This window comes from Schistocerca americana, chromosome 6, assembly GCF_021461395.2.
Source record: "Schistocerca americana isolate TAMUIC-IGC-003095 chromosome 6, iqSchAmer2.1, whole genome shotgun sequence".
Lineage (NCBI taxonomy): Eukaryota > Metazoa > Arthropoda > Insecta > Orthoptera > Acrididae > Schistocerca > Schistocerca americana.
Window position 1 is genome coordinate 392,896,619 of NC_060124.1, and position 18,593 is coordinate 392,915,211.

The window sequence follows — 18,593 nt, forward strand, 5'->3', positions numbered from 1 at the left end:
CAATTACTCGCAAGTGAGGGCCCACGAGGGCTAATGGCTGCAGTGTGTGATACTTTGGATCTTAGCCTACATAACTTCACAAACGATTTAAAAAAGTCGATCCCAACAATGGGGACCTCTCCTTGTGAGCATCAGTAGAGTGGTAAGCCTGGGCCGCATTTGCGTACGTCGTGCCGAGGGGACCGAGAAGTTATTTGTTTCACGTCAAAGTTTCCTTACTCTGAATTAATCAATACAGCCAGCTAACTGCTCTCAGTACGTGCTTAGGCGAGAGAACCTGTGCTTGTACATACTTTTCTGGGTGTTTTGTTTAGATTATCAACTTATTCGACTGTCATTGGCGATTTTCATGGACACAGTTTTTGCAACATTCCTGCCACAAATCCACCCACGTATGCCGAGGTCTTTCGTATATGTTTTTCCACCCATGTACCCTATTACAGTTATTTCTATTGTTTACTCAGCAGCTAAAACCACATTAATGCATCCAGCAATAAATCAGATTATTGCAGTGACCCTTAGTTTCATTTAATAGCCTAATGGAAATGTTTATCAATATGTTTATGTGAATTATAGGGACCATATTTCACGGTTTTTTGTGTTTCCCCTATTTAATCCAGATATTTAATTTGTCACCCGTTGTGAGACTTTCTTTTTTCACTTCACATGATCTCTTTGGGAACGATCTGTTCACTACATACACTACGTGCTCAAAAGTATCCGGACACCTGGCTGAAAATGACTTGCAAGTTCGTGGCGCCCTCCATCGTTAATGTTTTAATTCAGTGTGGTGTTGGCCCACCCCTAGACTTGATGACAGCTTCCAGTCTCGCAGGCATACGTTCAATCATGTGCTGGAAGGTTTCTTGGGGAATGGCAGCCCATTCTTCACGGAGTGCTGCACTGATGAGAGGTATCGATGTCGGTCGGTGAGGCCTGGCCTAAAGTCGGCTTTGTAAAACATCCCAGAGGTGTTCTATAGGTTTCAGGTCTGGACTCTGTGCAGGCCAGTCCATTGCAAGGATGCTATAGTCGTGTAACTACTCCGCTACAGGCCGTGCCCATGCAAAGCAACAAGGCGTGCCAGCCCCCTCCATGAAAAACACGACCACACCATAACACCACCGCCTCCCTATTTTACTGTTGGCACCACACACGCTGGCAGATGACATTTACCGGACATTCGCCATACCCACACCCCGCCATCAGATCGCCACATTGTGTACCGTGATTCGTTACTCCAAACGCTTTCCCACTGTTCAGTCGTCCAATGTTTACGTTCCATACACCAAGCGAGGCGGTCTCTTGTCAGCCAACAGACGAGGTTGGCCTGTGCGCTTTTGTGCTGTACATGTCCCTTCACGTTTCCACTTCCCTGTCACATCGGAAACAGTGGACCTAGGGATGTTTAGGAGTGTGTAAATCTCGCGTACAGACAGACGTATGACACAAGTGACACCCAATCACCTGACCACGTTCAAAGTCCGTGAGTTCCGCGGACCGCCCCATCGCTCTCACGACGTCTAATGACTACTGAAGTCGCTGATGTGGAGTACCTGGCAGCAGGTGGCAACACAATGCACCTAATACGAAAAACGTGTTTTTGGGGGTGTCCGACATACTTTTGATCACGTAGTGTAGGTCATATAGTGCAGATCTCGTTAGCGTCTCAAAAGGATAAACTAAATTCTCAACGGACACTTCACATGTTGCTAACATTTTAGTGTGATATCTGAACTGTGGTAATGCGTATTGAACGTTTAATAAAATTTTGTTGTCCTGTATAAAACAATATATAATGTAAACTCAGGATCAGATCTTTGAAGTCATAAGGAGAGACAGAGCCAGGTTTTTCAGTGGGCAAGTCTGCTGGGTTACACCTCTCTATAAAATCGAGCAGCCCGACCGAGCAGGCCGAGACGGCTAGCTCAGTGGTGGATTTAAATAGATAACGAACGCAGCTTTGAGCAGCAACACCGTTACCCATAATGTGATAGTCTTTTACACTGACAGCTTTATGAATAATATGGGAATTGTATCTGGATAATCACTGACAATATTTCGTGACGCAACTTACTTAATAAAATTTCTTTATTAATACCTCGATCGTTTTTTGTTATTACGAGAAGCGTAAGTGATTGTTCTTGCACCAATATCGCTAGGTGTATCTTCCTTGCTTTTCAGTTTAACAAACCAGCGTTGTTGCTAGCGAATTGCTATTGTTGCATAAAATCGATTTAAGAATTTAAATTCGTTGAGCCTGTTCAAGGCATCTGATTATCAAAAAGGTAATTACTGAAGAAATGCTAGATCTGAGGATAATCTAGAAGTCTAGAAATTTTCTTAATGTGGAGATAAAATTTATCCTGCATTATTATATACTGTATACTGATGGTACTATAGTATTTATGACAAGCGAAATAAAGTAAAGAATGTAACGCGGGCTTTTTTTAAAATAAAAAATATTTAAACTATATTTTTCAATTTAAACTTCTTCATTTGCGTTTAGTGAAAGTTACCTTAATTGGTGTAGTCTTTTCATTTTAAACTGCCTTTAATTCTTTGCTATGTCGATCATGACAGCTTCCAGTGCACTCTACTATCCGAACATTTTGATTAAAGTCGCTGTTTGATACTTTTCTGCCAATATACAGCACTCAAGTTTCATTTAATACATCATTTAAAAATTTATTAATCGGCTTTGTACTCCTACATACTGAGTTAAGAAGATCATGTAATTTTCCCACAGTTGTTACTGGCTTTACCTCGTCGTTTACCTAGAAAGAAATAATAATATGTAACGAAAACAACCCAAGTACATTCATGACGCATCTCATACACAATAAACGCACGCCCCGAGATTTTTACTGTAGATTCCAAATATTTCATAATGCAAAGAAAGGGTCTTTCTGAATGGCGTTTCCAAGTAGCCATAAAAAAGTTCCAGTTCTGACCTTGTTAAAAACCTGATTAATACCAGCTTTTAAATAATGTTTTTGAAAGACAAACACTTGACTGCACTACACTTTTTCTTTTTCCTGAGAGGTGAGGGGGGGGGGGGGGGATGGCGGGACGGCACGTTGTCCTCGGGGCATGGAAGCCCTTGACACTTATCAATGAACAAACTGTACAAAAGGTATCTCGACAATTTTACTAGTATTCGGCTTATAAATAATCAAAACATAAAAAGCAATACCAGATAAGATTACTCATTCAGTGACCACGTCAACAACCCAGATTATTCAAAAATATGTTCAAATGTGTGTGAGATCTTATGGGACTTAACTGCTAAAGTCATCAGTCCCTAAGCTTACACACTACTTAAGCTAAATTATCCTAAGGACAAACACACACACCCATGTCCCAGAGAGGACTCGAACCTCCGCCGGGACCAGCCGCACAGTCCATGACTGCAGCGCCACGACCGCTCGGCTAATCCCGCGCGGCCCAGATTATTCATATTGTCTGTATATGCAGTGAAATTAAGATTTTCGAGCTTATCATTTTGGTAAATCTTCTTTGTGAAAAAATACCTTTATTTTTTTACTAGCTCCTTTTTCTTTCCAGGTACAAACACACACACACACACACACACACACACACACACACACACACACCTTCTAAGAATCGTCAGGTGCATTTTCCATGGCTTTCGGCAAATATTTGCAATTTCGTTTTTGCAATGTGTAGCTGGACTCAGCCCAAATAAATAGTGCTTATCGTCTTTCACGTGGCGACCCAATGCAGACAGAAAACGTCGGTTTGTTTCTCGTTACGAGCAAAATCATTTTCAAAGCGGAGTTTTATGTGCGCATTCGATTGAGCGGCCCCAGGCAGTCGTTGTTATAATGCAGAAACGGAGCGATTAATCTGATGTCGAAAAGGACATGATCATATGCTGTCGGGGTAAGGGTGGAAGCATTGCCGAAACGGCTAAGTTTGTAAACTGTTCGCGTGCCGCCATGGTTAAAGTAAACCTTGCTTGGCAAAATGGCGTGTCCACAAGCGGCACCAAGACACTTTGGTGCTCCAGGGTCCATAGTTGACTTGGGTGAAAGACGTATGTGGATATGTGTACGGGCGAATAGATGTGAAACTGTTGAGCAGCTGACGGCTCAGATGAATCAGGGGCTACCGACAGTGTCTCCTCAAAAAATGGCTCTGAGCACTATGGGACTTAACTTCTGAGGTCATCAGTCCCCTAGAACTTAGAACTACTTAAACCTAACTAACCTAAGGACATCACACACATCCATGCCCGAGGGAGGATTAGAACCTGCGACCGCAGCGGTCACGTGGTTCCATACTGTAGCGCCTAGAACCGCTCGGCCACCCAGGCCGGCAGTGTCTCCTCAACGACGGTGTTGTGGTGCTGGGTTATGCACCCATGCTGACTGTTGTTCATCAGCGACGAAGCTGGAATTTGCAATCCAACACCGCTACTGGACATTCACGTTTTGTGCTCCATCGGATTGATGGCCGCCGGCGTGTACGGCTTTAAACTTCTGAAAGCCTGCAATCACAAAGGAGCCTTTGTGGTCTGGGAAATGTTTCCGTGGCGTTTCCTGAGTGTTCTCGTCATTCTGGAATACACATGGGTCAACACAAGTATATAACTTTCCTTGTGGGTCCATGTACACCCCTACAAGCAGTTTGTTTTTCCTGTCCGCGATGGCGCGTAGCAGCAGAACAATTCAATGTGTCAAACAGATCGCAATGTACACGCTTGGTTCGAAGAGCACTAGAATGGAACTGTGCGTTTGGCATCATTGGCTGGGAGGCCCCTTGGAGTTGTGAACACTTGTGAGAAGAGACACTTGCGAGAAATCCGGGATACTGAGGGACCAGCACAGGGTGTGTCGAAAATGCTGCGCCACTACCTGCTCGGCCACTACCTGCTGCCGCTGGGTGTGACTGAGCGCTCGGCTTGTGCCGGCTCGGGCAGCTACCGAGGGACATTCACACTCCTCCAGTGCAGCCAGGCTACATTATTTCAGAATTTATTTTGGCAAGGAAGAGTGGCCTTAGTCAGATTAGAAATCGGAGCTGATTTTACCCCCACGATATCATGTCAACCATTAGTTGCAGCACAGTTACGCGTAAGACCTTTTTCATTGGAATTTTTGTTCTGATTAATCTTACATAGGGCATAATTTTCGCTCAACCTCATACTTAACGATGCATTTTACAGAAACTATAGAAACTGGTATATTCCGCTAAATCCACAGCAGTACTGAACTGCGGCGCGCAACCTGTTTGGTGCCCCTGTAGACCGCCCGCTACCTGTTGGCCCGGGTCTCCTCACAACTGTCCCGCCTGACAACTGTCTCTCCTCACAAGTGTCCGGCCGCCTTGGTGCAGGTCTTCTTACATTCGACGCCACATTTGGCGACCTGCGCGCCGGATGGGGATGAAATGATGATGAAGACAAGACAACACCCAGTCTCTGACCAGCGAAAATCCCCGACCCAGCCGGGAATCGAACCCGGGCCCGTGGGACGGCAATCCGTCACGCTGGCCACTCAGCCATCGGGGCGGACAGCACTAGAATGAGTATACTGTACTCCCCCAGTCACCAAACTTCCTAGATTTCAACCGAATCTAGAATCTGTGGGAGCACTTCGGTCGGGCTATTCACGCCATGGATTCTCAGTTGAGAAACCTGGGACTTCTGGCGACGGCACGGGAGTTGGCAAGACATCACATTCCTCTTGGTACATTCCAGAACCTCAGTGACACTCTTCCTGCACGTACTGCAGCAGTGACAAGTGGTCACATTAATTTAACAGGACAGTATATTTGTACTTTCCCCTCGTCCTTCGCCCACCCATTTTCCTTTTCTTTTCCTCTTCCTCATTTCTTTCCCCTGTTTCAAAACCGCGACCTCACGGAAGCGGTGTCCATTGCAGGCACACTGGCTGCAATACGCTGATTGCGTTACTGTTCATGACTGTTTGGTTATTTGGCCGTTTTTCGAGGAAGGGCACATGCAGTGCAGTGACGATCAGCTGTTTGGAGTTGCTCCATTAAGAAGCAGCATTTCCGTTCCCGGACAGACTTGGCAGAGCGGGGCCCCTTTGTCTTCTCGTCGGCTCGCGCCGGCCGCGAGGTGTTTTGTGTCGTCGCACCCCGCCGTGACCTCGGCGCCGGCTGTGTGGCTTGCGGTGGGCAGGGACGCCACAGACGTATTGTGTGGTGTGGCAATCCGTCTGGCCGATGTCCACGCTGTCTGTCTACACGTCGCTGCTTGCCAGTGCATCACATGAACTGCAGCATGTCATTTGAACTCTTGTGGTGCGACTCTAAAAATGAACACCTCCGGCTGTGCAGCCTGCTGCGCCGAACGCTTCTCTCTACAGGATGTTCCAAACCTTTAGGGTCCAAATTATGCAAATGGTAGAGGATCTTATAAGATCAAATAAGGCAAATGGGTTAGATAACATTCCATCAGAATTTCTAAAATCATTTGGCGAAGTGACAACAGAACGACTATTCACGTTAGTGTATCGAATGTATGAGTCTGGCTGCATACCATCTGACTTTCGGCAAAATATTATCCACGCAATTCCGAATACTGCGAGAGCTGACAAATGCAAGGATTGTCACAAAATCGGCTTAACAGCTCATGCATTCAAGTTGCTGAAAAGAATAACATGCAGAAGAACAGAAAAGAAAATCGAGGATGCATTAGATGACGATCAGTTTGGCTTTAGGAAATGTAAAGGCACCAGAGAGGCAATTCTGACGTTGCAGTTGATAATGGAAGCAAGACACGTTCATAGGATTTGTCGACCTGGGAAAAGCATTCGACAATGGAAAACGGTGCAAGACGTTCGAAATTACGAGAAAAAGAGGGTCAAGCTATAAGGAGAGACGGGTAATATACTGTATGAGCCAAGAGGGAATAATAACAGTGGACGAGCGTATTCCGCTGTTGAATTGATTTTGTTATCCTCCCCTCATGAACCATGGACATTCCCATTGATAGGGAGGCTTGTGTGCCTCAGCGATATAGATAGCCGTGCCGTAGGTGCAACCACAACGGAGTAGTAGCTGTTGAGATGCCAGACAAACGTGTGGTTCCTGAACAGGGCCAGCAGGCTTTTCAGTAGTTGCAGGGGCAATGGTCTGGATGATTGACTAAACTGGCTTGTAACATCAACCGAAACGGCTTTGCTATCCTGGTACTTGGAACAGCTGAAAGACGGAAATTTTTCCCCAGGGCCTGCAGCTCTACTGTATGGTTAAATGACGATGGTGTCCTCTTGGGTAAAATATTTCGGAGGTAAAGTAGTCCCCATTCGGATCTCTGGGCGGGGACTACTCAAGAATACGTCGTTATCAGGAGAAATAAAAACTAGCGTTCTGAGGATCGGAGCGTGAAATGTCAGATGCCTTAATCGGGCAGGTAGGTTAGAAAATTTAAAAAGGGAAATGGATAGGATAAAGTTAGATATCGTGCGAATTAGTGAAGCCCAGTGGCAGGAGGCACAGAACTTCTGGTCAGTAAATACAAAATGAAGTAGGGTAATGCAGGAATAGGTTTAATAATAAATAAATAAAATAGGAACACGGACAAGCTTCTACGAACAGCATAGTGAACGCATTATTGTAGCCAAGATAGACATGAGCACCACACCAACTACAGTAGTACGCGTTTATATGCCAACTAGCTCCGCAGCTGGTGAAGAGATTGAAGAAATGTATGAGATAAAAGAAATTATTCAAATAGTTAAGTGAGACGAAAATTTAGTACTTATGGGAGACTGGGATTAGATAGTATGAAAAGGAAGAGAACGTCGTATGTGAATATAGACTGGGGGAAAGGAATGAAAGAGGAAGCCGCCTGGTAGAATTTTGCACACAGCACAATTTAATCGTAGCTAACATTTGATTTAAGAATAATAAAAGAAAGCTGTATAGGTGGAAGAGACCTAGAGACTTCGGAAGGTTCCAGATTGATTATATAACGGTTAGACAGAGATTTAGGTATCAGGTTTTAAATTGTAAAACATTTCCAGGGGCAGATGTGGACCCTGACGACGACAATTTATTGGCTATGGACTGTAGATTAAAACTGAAAAAAGTGCAAAAAAGTAGGAATTTAAGCAGATGGGACCTGGATAAACTGAAAGAACCAGGAGGGATCATTAGAAAACGATTGACAAGAACAGGGGAAAGGAACAGAGCATAATAAAAATGGGCAGTTTGAGAGATTAAATACTGAAGGCAGAGAGGATCAAGTACGTAAAAAATCCAGGGCTCATACAAATCGTTGGATAACGCAAGAGATATTTAATTTAATTGACGAAAGGAGAAAATAGAACAGTGCAGTAAATGAAGCAAGCAAAAGGGAACACAAACGACTCAAAAATGAGACCAGCAGGAAGTGCAAAGCGGCTGCACAGGAATGGCTAGAGACCAAATGTAAAAATGTTGAACCATATATCACCAGAGGTAAGATAGATGTTGCCTACAGGAAAGTTAAAGAGACCTTTGGAGAAAAGAGAACCACCTGCATGAATATCAAGAGCTCAGATGGAAAACCAGTCGTAAACATAGAAGGGAAAGCAGAAAGGGGTATATAGGGGGTCTATACAAGGGAGATGTAGTTGAGGGCAGTATTATGGAAATGGAAGAGGACGTAGAATAAGTCAGATGGGAGATATCATACTGCGTGAAGAATTTGGCAGAGCGCTGAAGATCTAAGTAGAAACAAGGCTCTGGGAATAGACAATATCCTGGTAGAACTACTGATAGCTTTGGGAGAGTCAGCCATGACAGAACTCTTCCATCTGTTGAGCAAGATGTATGAGACATGTGAAATACCCTCAGACTTCACGAAGAATAAAATAATACCAATTCCAAAGAAAGCAGTTGCTAACTAGTGTGAAAATTACCGAACTATCAATTTAATAAGTCACTGTTGCAAAATATTAACGTGAATTCTTTATAGATGAATGGTAAAACTGGTAGAAGCCGACCTAGGGGAGCTCAGTTTGGATTCTCGAGAAATGTAGGAACGCGCGAGGCAGTACCAACTGTACGACGTATCTTAGATGATAAGTTAAGGAAAGACAAACCAACGTTTATACCATTCGTAGACACAGAAAAAGCTATTGACAATGTTGACTGTAATACTCTCTTCTAAATTCTAAAGGCGACAGGAGTAAAATACAGTGAGCAAAAGGCTGTTTACAATGTGTATGGAAATCAGATGGCAGTTATAAGAGTCGAGGGGCAGGAAAGGGAAGCAATGGTTGAGAAGAGAGTGACACAGGGTAGTAGCCTATCCCTCAATCTGTGTATTGTGCAACCAGTCAAGGAAACAAAAGAAAAATTTGTTGTAGGAATTAAAATCCAGGGAGAAGAAATGTAAACCGTGTGGTTTGCTGATGACTTTGTACTTCTGTGAGAGATAGCACAGGACTTGGAAGAGCAGTTGAACAGAATGGACAGTGTCTTGAAAGGAGGATATAAGATGAACGTCAACAAAAGCAAAACAAAGATAATGGAATGTAGTCGAATTAAATCATGTGATGCGGATGGAATTAGATTAGGAAATGAGGCACTTAATGTAGTAGATGAGTTCTGCTATTTGGGCAGCAAAATAACTGATGATGGTCGAAGGAGAGAGGATATAAAATGTAGAATGGCGATGGTAAGAAAAGCGTTTCTGAAGAAGATAAACATTTCTTAACATCGGGTATAGATTTAAGAGTCAGGAAGCCTTTTCTAAAAGTATTTGTTTGGTGTGCAGCCATGTATGTAAGTGAAACATGGGCGATAAACCGTTGAGACAGGAATAGAATTGAAGCTTCTGAAATATGGTGCTACAGAAGAATGCTAAAGATTAGATGGATAGACCACGTAACTAATCAGGAGGTACTGAATAGAACTGCGAAGAAGAGGAATTTGTGGCAGAACTTGACTAGAAGAAGGGACACTTTCTGAGGCATCAAGGGATCACCAATTTAGTACTGGAGGGGAGCGCGGAGGATAAAAATTGTAGAGGAATCCAAGAGATGAATAAAGTAAGCGCATTTAGAAGAATATAGGCTGCGGTAGTTACTTAGAGATGAAGAGGCTTGCACAGGAAAGAGTAGCATGGTGAGTTGCACCAAACCAGTCTTTGAACTGAAGAACACAACAACAATCAGGCAGATGAACTCATTTTGAGGTCATATATATTTCTTTGAGCTCCAAGTAAGCAATAATTTCTCACATAAACATGTGAACAGATATTCACTTATGTGGAACCAGTTAATTGGAAATTATGTAATTGTGATACAAACTCGAAGAAATAAACCCGTACCTGAAAGCTTTTGATTGGTTTTAAATCCTTCATACAAATACTGTGGTCAGGCGACCCCAAATAATAATATGCATGACGTTTTCTTTTGCATAGCTGAATACTGAGCTCTTACTGTGGCGCCGTCCCATTGTAGAATAGGCACCCTTACTTGGAACATTTAACGTGTGGTGCTGTAAGAAAATTACTTCATTTGTGTCACCGATGATTAACGAGAAGCCGGCCGTTGTGGCCGAGCAGTTCTAGGCGCTTCAGTCCGGAACTGCGCTGCTGCTACGGTCGCGGAACTGCGCTGCTGCTACGGTCGCAGGTTCGAATCCTGCCTCGGCCTTGGATGTGTGTGATGTCCTTAGGTTAGTTAGGTTTAAGTAGTTCTAAGTCTAGGGCACTGATGACCTCATATGCTAAGTCCCATAGTGCTCAGAGCCATTTGAACCATTTGATTAACGAGAACTTCCCTTTCTTGTTTTTACGACAGTGTTGAGATCATAGTGAGTTTCAGTTATTGTAACTAGCATCTTGTTGGTTTACTGTTATAGAAGGCGTACATTAGCTTGTATAAAGTTCTGTGCTGAGTACGTTAAGTGTGGTAGGCAGTTTGCACACTCCATTGTCGAGCTCCAGTTCGTCGCAATGACAATTCAGCAATAAACATAAACTTTTATATGGCTTGTAGATGAGCCAGAACTAGTAATCAAATAAAACTATTTTTATATACAGGATGTTTCAGAAGTGATGATCAATATTCAGGGATATAACAGGAATGATCATTCGAAACAAAAGTCAAGTAAACATGGACTCTCATTCCTTAAGAACTGTGAGCAATTCTTGATCTTCGATACTGTTAAACAAATCACTTATACTGCAAGCTGTTTGCTTTTCGTGTTTTGGAAAGTGGTAGTATGGACCAAAACAAGAAAAAAATCCAATAGACATGTGCTCTAAAATGCATACCTTAAAAGTTATGAGCACATCTTCACTAGAAGAGTTGTGTTTCAAAGTGGCGAAGATGAACAAGTACTCATAGGTATTTTTTTTTCTTGTTTTGGTCCATACTACCACTTCCTAAAATATGGACAGCAATGACATTTGTTGGAAAGTAGTGAAGATCAAAAATTGTTCATATCTCTTAAGGTATGCCTTTTAGAGCCCATGTTTTCTTGACCTTTTGTTTCGAATGATCGTTCTTGTCACACCCCTGAATATTGACCATCACTTCTGAAACAAATGTATATGTGACGTCTGTTCTTTCAGACATGTCTGAAAGAACAATCACTACTCTTGACCTTGCAACCGAACTTATATATGCTGACATGAAACAGAAATTCTGACATCAGCCGTAATCATGCATCGAAATGAATTCAATGGCGAAAAATGGAAATTCGTGCCGGACCAGGACTCGAACTCTCTCTAACTCGGGTTTACCGCTTCAGATGTGTAAGAACGCTTCCCGTACAACCCAAATTACCAAATTGTCACATGCTACTTACGTAGCGTCCCGTATTCCACCATACTCATTGCTTGCATAAAGTGTGAGATACAGGTTCAAGTCTCAGTCCAGCACCAATTGTCACTTGTCGCCATTGAATTCATTTCAATGCCCGATTGCAGCCGATGTCAAAATTCCTGTTTAATTTCATCAAATTTTTTTTTCAGTATTGCTATTAAGGGTTTTTCGAAATCCGCTGGTTTAACATAACACATAATTTGTCTTCACGTTGGACCATGTCAGATAATATTGGTAAAGGGTACATTCTCCCAGAACCAATTGCAGGAAGGAAAAAAATTGAAGATATTCATAAACGTGGGAAGAGATGAAATACACAGGTCTGCACTGGTGTATTACGGATACTTAGTTGAAGTCTTCACAGCCCCATCTGGACGCGAGAAGTCTAAGTAAGCTCGTACTCTTTATTGGAAATGGAAATGAGCGTTTGGCATCATTGGCCGGGAGGCCCCTTACGGGGCAGGTCCGGCCGCCTTGGTACAGGTGTTATTACATTCGACGCCACATTGGGCGACCTGCGCGCCGGATGGGGGCGAAATGATGATGAAGACAACACAACACCCCGTCCCTGAGCAGAGAAAATCCTCGACCTGGGAATCGAACCCAGACCCGTAGGACAGCAATCCGTCACGCTGACCACTTTTTTTTGTTTGTTGATCTCATTTTGTTCTATATTGTTCGTTGAACTTGTTCGTGGCGGACATCCGATGGCACCCGTTCAGGCTGTTCGTTAATCCGGTCACTCAGTTTTTTTTATTACAGGGCGTAACTAAACCCTCTGACCGAAAATGCTGAGCTACCGTGCCGGCTACTCAGCTATCGGAGCGGACACTCTTTAATGTGTTTTTATTGCTTCTCTCATTCTTGTACCCTTATTTTTAATGCAAGAAGCTGTGAGCAATAGGGGGGTACAGACATGTTTCTTTATTTATCCTGAAATAATTAATGCCAATCCTGGCTATATATCTTCAGCTCAGAGTAAACTAATGTAAGAATACGTTTCTCGCTTTCGTAACCATTCCTTACCCCGTAAATCGTGTTTCCTCTTTCATCATTTTTTCGCATCACAAAAGGCAAAGCCGGCCTGAACAAGCAAATTGTCTTCACGTCTTCGAAATAATGTTATGCTTGTACAGGTATGCTTGGGCTGCGTGGAGCGAGTGGGAATTCGTGCATGCTTACACAAAACGCTTAATCATGCATGCTTGTCACGTATGCAGTTACGTGTATGGCCGCCTTAAGATGCGCCTAGCGCTTGAGCCAGACGAATGTTCGAGCACGTGGTGCCATGCACCACAAGACAGTCGGACACGGTCTCTGGCTCCACTTCATTCCGTGTTGAACCCGCCTGAGCGCATGCCAAATCCTTTCCCTGTAACATTACCGCTCTTCCGCGTCGCTAGTTTTAATTATTTCCGCGATTTTTAGAGCTTGGTCTTCAGTGCAGAAGAATAGAAGAAAGCCGCAAGAGGGATCCGATTACACCTCCAGGTTCGTAACTGTTCTCTGTCAGCGATGCGACTCTTTCCGAGATTCTGGCACGGAAGATTAACCTCCTTTTCCTCGTCTCCTATGCCTGCCCCTTTATTTTAACGTTGCCTCCGCGTCTCTTTTCGCGGTCACACTTAAGAAACTCGCCGCCAGATGCCAACTTCTTTCTTAATCGGAAAATTCCGTGGCACCAGCGACAACTGTTCTAATTAGTTACACGGAATAATATTCGCGACTGGAATGTAGTGCACGCTGTTGGGACCCATTTTTCTTGAAGCCTTAGACTACTAACAAGTACATGTTTTAACATTTGCATTTGACTTAACCCTAAATAAAGTGCCAAAAATAACGTTTACGTTCTGACTGGGGTACGTATTAATATCAGAAAAGAAGGTCGGAAGGCACTGTTCGTATTTCAGTGCATCGTAAAGTGGAGACGTTATATTCTCAATTTGTTTCACACTGTGAATGAAGTGGAACCATTTCGTTGTCTCAATTGTTGTTTGTGGCTTGTAAAATAGGTAACAGCGTAAACATCGTGTCGTCAAGGATGCATTTCTTGTCTACTGTCGCGCGACACTATATTTATAGCCCCAGTTCTTGAACTGTCCATGGAGCTTGCGAAAGCCGATTCTATTGCGGGCGTAAACACTGTCATGATTCTATAATCGATATTAAATATCGAGCACAAAGAGTCTGTAACTTCCACCTTTTCCGTTACTGCAGTCAGTGTTTCCAATATTTCAGTAATCAACAACCCGCCTTCTCACACTTTTCAGGGTTCTCCTTTCTAACGCTTGTTTTTAATAGTAGAAATACGTATTAATTTTGCACCAAGGTGTGAAACACCTACTGTTAAGAGTGAAAAAGAGTACAATATCTCCGCGTCTCGTTACGAATTAGAATGGAACACGTTCCTTCCATGAGTGCCAGTAATGATACTTAACGGAACCGTAAATTTTCCATTTCGTTTGCCGTAGAATCCTAGTAAACGGCTCCGCATCCTTCTTCTCTTTGCGAGACTTTGATTCATCTATGAATGACGCTTCTCCACTAAGAAAAAAATGGTTCAAATGGCTCTGAGCACTATGGGACTTAACATCTGTGGTCATCAGTCCCCTAGAACTTAGAACTACTTAAACCTAACTAACCTAAGGACATCACACACATCCATGCCCGAGGCAGGATTCGAACCTGCGACCGTAGCAGTCGCGCGGCTCCGGACTGAGCGCCTAGAACCGCTAGACCACCGCGGCCGGCCTCCACTAAGAGACAGTTTGCTAGAAACTGCGGGAGTCTCCGTCTTCATTGCAACCACTAGAGGGAATCTGTTTATTCTATTGCGGTTTTTAGCACATTTTCATGAACTTTATTATATCAGTAACAGAACTGTCTATTCTTGTATGACATGTGCATTGTTTTGTGACTTCGTTCCCTTGATGCTGGTTTCAGGGAACTTACTTTCTATTTTTTCGATGAAGATCATGAAAGTTTCATTTGACTGTCGTTTCTTTTGCAATACTTTGTATACACAGGCTATCCTAAAATAATGTATACGCTCAATGAGACTGGACATCTCTTTAATTAAAGCAGATAGAAATCAAAAGTTTGTGTATTATACAGTAAGGTGTAACTTAACGAGATGGAGTGATTTGGCACGGTGGTAAGACACTAGACTCTATTCGGCAGTGCGCCATTTCAAATCCCAATCTGGCCAACCAGATTTAGATTTTTCATGGTTTTCCCAAATTTGTAAAGATGAAAAATTCCGGGAGGTTCATTTGAAAATGAAAAAATCGGTTTCCTCCCATAACCCGAGCTTGTGCGCCGTCTATAAAGATCGCATCATGGACTAGACGTTAAACCATAATCTTCCTTTCCATCACAGCCTAACTACACCAGTCTGAACATCCGGTCTTAATGCTGTATGTCAACACAAAAAAGGAGTCATTAGTGTCGAAACGACCTTCGTTTCTGCCGCACTGTATGCTGAAAGCCCAGAGAACTACCTATTTGGAAGAAAATAATTATAACGGCGCTGACATTCAAAGAATGTACGATATTGTGGGATACTGCTTTGGCCTGTCACAGTATGCATGTGGACCCTTTCGGAGATCATAAATAGGACCACCTATATAAAAATCCATACCGCAGGCCCAGAAGGTTTAATAGTTTATCAAGATCTCGCGTGACGAAGAACATTTCGAGGAAACTTTCTAATCGGGCACGGGCGGAAATTTCTACCCATCGATATGCTGTTGTACTGCCAGCGTTACCTGTGCGACACTGTCATGTAGATACGATTTCACGGAAAATGCGGAAGAGAGACATGGGGTGCCAGACGCAAACACTTACCAAAATCAGTAACTTATTTTTCTCGTTTTTATTTCTTAATTTTTCTGGATTTCGACTACTTTTCTGCATTCCGCTACGCCTTTTTTTTATCTTGTACCGATCGCTTCTTCTCCTACGTAATCATTACACTCAAAATTTTCCATAATATTTTATCACATATTCTAATCCTCTTTTCATTCGATTTTCCCCCCTATTGCTCCTCTCAGTGCCAAGTTAATTATTCCTCGATGCCTTGGCAGCTAACACGTAGCGTTGTCGCACCAATCTGTCCCTAGCAAAAGGTTTTCTGTGAACTTCTTTACCTGCCTATTATGTGGAGTATGTAATTGTACTGAGCGAGACGGCGCAGTGGTTAGCATACTGGACTCATGTTCGGGAGGACGACGGTTCAAACACACCTCTGGTCATCCAGATTTAGGTTTCCCGTGATTTCCCTAAATCGCTCCAGGTAAATCCCGGGATGTTTCCTTTGAAAGGGCACGTCCGATTTCCTTTTCCATCCTTAACAAACTTCGAGCATGTGCTCCGTTTCTAATGACTTCGATGTCGACGGGACGTTAAACCCAGTCTTCCTTCCTTCCATCTTTGTACATTACGTATTCACTTACTTTTTAACATCTTTTTTTTCGTATCACATTTCAGTACTTCCAGTTCTGTCTTCTTCAGTTTCCTTACAACCGAATACCACTACATACCTCGCCAGTCCAAATCATCAGCCGGCCGGTGTGGCCGTGCGGTTAAAGGCGCTTCAGTCTGGAACCGCGTGACCGCTACGGTCGCAGGTTCGAATCCTGCCTCGGGCATGGATGTGTGTGATGTCCTTAGGTTAGTTAGGTTTAATTAGTTCTAAGTTCTAGGCGACTGATGACCTCAGAAGTTAAGTCGCATAGTGCTCAGAGTCATTTGAACCAAATCATCATCTGAAAGTAACGTACATGATGTTCATATAACCATAAGAAACTGTCAGAAAAATCCTTGTGTGGGATGTTGTTCAACTCGGGCGTCACATTGGTTTCAATGTCTTCTACGTCGCGATAGCGTTGACCCTTCATGTAAGCTTGTACGCATTGTCATTTTGTTCTAGGTTCGAACTGATAACGTCAAGTTCCTTGATGATTTTTTTTTCCAGGAAAGAACTGTCCGCGCTTTGCATTTCAGTCACTTCGCGCCAGGCGTCCACACGTCGTTGTTTTTCTTCGGGAGTCTGTATGCGGGACAAAAGTTGCGCACACTTTCCTTTAAAACATTCTGGAGAATGTTCTAAACACTTGATGTAGAGATGCTGTTCCATTGCGGTTTGTGAACAGCGACCCTGACACAAACTGATGTCGTACGGCCACTACTTTAACACTGCCTGCTCACAACTGACTGGTCGAAAGCACATCTGTTGTTTACAGTAAATTGTTAGTTCAAGCTGCCATCGTAGTTACTGCGCTGACGTCGTTTATAAGCCAGGAATAAAAACAGTCTTGGAACTTTTTGGACGGACGGTGTATGTGCACACCACATGTAAACTTCGAGGAGCTACTTCATCATTCCCATGTTAACATTTCAAACCACAGAAACTGTTTTGTTGAAGAAAGTTTTGTTCACATGGGTCATTTCACTTATTTTTCCCTTTGGCAATCCTGTGAAGCTTGCTCCCACGAAAGGGAAATTATTTTGGTTTCTCTAATCTGTATTTCACAATTTTTAGATTTAGCAAATTGAATTTCTCTTCTGTAATTCATCAGTTTGCTCTTAGGTTTGGTCATCCTTCACCAGTTTCACATTCTGTTTTCAACACCTCTTTTAAATCTCCCTTATTTTCAGCCTGAAGTCTAAGGGCGGTTAGGATGGAATTTTTTCGTATTTCACTTGTTTTATACCATTATAAAAGTCGCAATTTCCTTAACAAAATGGTATATAAATCACTTATAAACTCGAGTGGGAAGTATTTTTTTTTTTTTTAATATCGTACCGTAGGTGCAACCACAACGGAGGGGTATCTGTTGAGAGGCCAGACAAACGTGTGGTTCCTGAAGAGGGGCAGCAGCCTTTTCAGTAGTTGCAGGGGCAACAGTCTGGATGATTGACTGATCTGGCCTTGTAACATTAACCAAAACGGCCTTGCTGTGCTGGTACTGCGAACGGCTGAAAGCAAGGGGAAACTACAGCCGTAATTTCTCCCGAGGACATGCAGCTTTACTGTATGATTAACTGATGATGGCGTCCTCTTGGGTAAAATATTCCGGAGGTAAAATAGTCCCCCATTCGGATCTCCGGGCGGGGACTACTCAAGAGGACGTCGTTATCAGGAGAAAGAAAACTGGCATTCTACGGATCGGAGCGTGGAATGTCAGATCCCTTAATCGGGCAGGTAGGTTAGAAAATTTAAAAAGGGAAATGGATAGGTTTAAGTTAGATATAGTGGGAATTAGTGAAGTTCGGTGGCAGGAGGAACAAGACTTTTGGTCAGGTGATTACAGGGTTACAAATACAAAATCAAATAGGGGTAATGCAGGAGTAGGTTTAATAATGAATAAAAAAATAGGAGTGCGGATTAGCTACTACAAACAGCATAGTGAACGCATTATTGTGGCCAAGATAGACACAAAGCCCACACCTACTACAGTAGTACAAGTTTATATGCCAACTAGCTCTGCAGATGATGAAGAAATTGATGAAATGTATGACGAGATAAAAGAAATTATTCAGGTAGTGAAGGGAGACGAAAATTTAATAGTCATGGGTGACTGGAATTCGTCAGTAGGAAAAGGGAGAGAAGGAAACACAGTAGGTGAATATGGATTGGGGGGAAGAAATGAAAGAGGAAGCCGCCTGGTAGAATTTTGCACAGAGCATAACTTAATCATAGCTAACACTTGGTTCAACAATCATGAAAGAAGGTTGTATACCTGGAAGAATCCTGGAGATACTAAAAGGTAT